Here is a 2500-nt window from a genome sequence, read left to right as displayed (position 1 = left end):
ATGGTGGAGGTATACTTTGGGGCTGAGCAATTTACAGAAATATGTGGTGTGCGCCTTCCAGAAATAAATGGCAATTTTTATTTAGTGATGAAAAAATGACTTTTTGGCACTTTTTGTACTCCATATTTGTGACACTAGCTGATCTGACATGACTTGTTTGCGGTAGCACACATGACGTGCACAGATGATGATTCTTTATAATATTTGTTTTACTGCATTGCAATGAACAAAGTTAAGGCAAAAAGTGTTTATTTGTCAAACAAATTTGGATGCAATATGAGTCTTGAATTGGATACCATACAGGAGTTTGCTAGGATCTCAAAACCGTGTTATGAACGTGACTTGCCATAGAGAAACACATGATAACATTGGATTATGAACATGCTATTATGCCACACAAAAACACGAGGTAAGTGGAGCTAAATGAAGTTATTATTTTGCTATCACTTCGTCTGTTTTATGGCCTAGAAGGTTGTATTTGGTATCTGTGGATAGCTCTAGCTCTCCTCTTTCATCTGACATGCGTGCCATATCTTTTTGATCGCGATTTCACGAGGAAATCAAACGAGAGTAAAGGTAGTCAAAGTTATATGACATTATTATTTGTTTGTAACTTCGTCTGGTTTTATAATACGAAATGATCGATGTATTTGGTATCAATGCAAAGCTCTGCTTCTCCTCTTTCATTTGATATGCGTGTCATGTCTGTGCGATGCATGGTCCGCGAATAATTCAAGCGAGAGTTCTGGATGCGCCGGTGAACGCAGAGCAATATAGACTGTAAATATGATATACTTTGATTTAACTTCATGATTTTAATTTATTTTCATACTTGATCGTACAGACAAGTGTCTAGTATCGTTGGAAAGCCCCGGTTCTGCTCTTTCCTGCAATATAAGTCTCATCTTGCTGTGACTAATAATAGCGGAGCAATGTAACAAAGAAAATGTGTGCATTTTTTGACGCACTTTGCGTCCGTCGGGCTCATAGGGTTAATGTAAAGAATGCAGTGAAATTGTCAGTTCCTTCTTGTATCCTTAACTAGGGCAGTCGGTCTGTCTCTGCCACCAGCACTCTGCTCTGCTGATGCACTGAGGGACCAATCATTGATCTGAATCTGATTACTGTAGCACCAATCATTGATCTGACTACTGTAGTACCAATCATTAATCTGATTACTGGGGGACCAATCATTGATCTGAATCTGATTACTGTAGTACCAATCATTGATCTGACTACTGTAGTACCAATCATTAATCTGATTACTGAGGGACCAATCTTTAATCTGATTACTGTAGTACCAATCATTGATCTGATTACTGTAGCACCAATCATTGATCTGATTACTGTAGTACCAATCATTAATCTAATTACTGTAGCACCAATCAATGGGGATCAACATAACTCCCCTTCCCTGCTGAGCCAAGTCTTCAATTCACCTCCTCACCCCACTGCCTTGGGGGTCAATAGTCTTTATTTGCGCCCTCACATTGCTACGCTGAGGGCAAATGGTCTTTATTTACCCCTACACCATACAGCCCTACCACTTCCTCTAGACAGCACAGGGGCAGGACCTATGCGGTGCTGGCCAATCAGAGAGCTTTCTAAGAGTGAGGGACATTCTGATGCAGATTTACCTAGTGTCAATAATATGTGTATTATCCGCACTGTGTATAAGCCGCAGTGTTTTACGCAAGTTAAAAGAAACAAAACCATATTAATACCTTATTAACTGCCCCGTGTATTAACCTCATAGCTAAACAACTTTTGCAAAATCAATCTATAAGTTGCGGCTAATAGTTGGGAAATGACGGTAGTCATTACATATGCATTGCTACCAAGCTGATGGTGCTACATTGCTACGTGGTCCTTGAGGCAACACATTGACCTACAGTATGCACTTGTGAAAATGACAACAGCTGGCTTGATGAGTCACTGCTTTGTTCCAGCACCAAATTAGGAACAGACGTATGCCACAGCCGGCCAAAAACAATGTCACTTATGCACAACTGTGCCTCCTTTAGATATTAATTTAAATACCAAGTCAAACTTGTCTGACAAGCTGCCAACGGACATGACTTAAATACCAAGTCAAACCTGTCTGACAAGCTGCCAACAGCTTCCTGGGATGCTTGACATTACATGGCACATAATTCTGAAAATACCTTACTGCCTATTCTGTGACAAAGGCACAGTGTTATCATTCAAATTTAACATGCTGCACATGTATGACCTGCTAGTTGGCCGTTTGACCACATGCCAGTCGTGCTGCATGCTGTCGGCTTGTGTGAATGTTTCGAGGCTAACGCTAAGGCTAACGCTACTCTATCCATGTCCAGGTTCAGCAGACAATGGCAATCAATGCTAATAGATAACACCAATGCTAAGCTAACTTCCAGACTAAAATAGATCATGGGCAGTTCTGTTCGGCTAACACCATCACAGACGAAAGCAGGGGTGCAGATCATTCGTCTTTTTGCCCATCCTCCCATCCAGCCAT

General features: G+C 40.9%; 1 protein-coding gene across 1 annotated transcript in view; it reads right to left on the bottom strand.

The window, feature by feature from the left end:
• Window positions 1-2500, bottom strand: part of LOC134097550 (protein EFR3 homolog B-like) — a 56949-nt gene that overhangs the window by 37173 nt on the left and 17276 nt on the right. The window lies entirely within an intron of this gene.

This window comes from Sardina pilchardus, chromosome 12 (assembly GCF_963854185.1).
Source record: "Sardina pilchardus chromosome 12, fSarPil1.1, whole genome shotgun sequence".
Classification (NCBI taxonomy): Eukaryota; Metazoa; Chordata; class Actinopteri; order Clupeiformes; family Clupeidae; genus Sardina; species Sardina pilchardus.
This window is presented reverse-complemented; position numbering and strand designations above follow the sequence as displayed.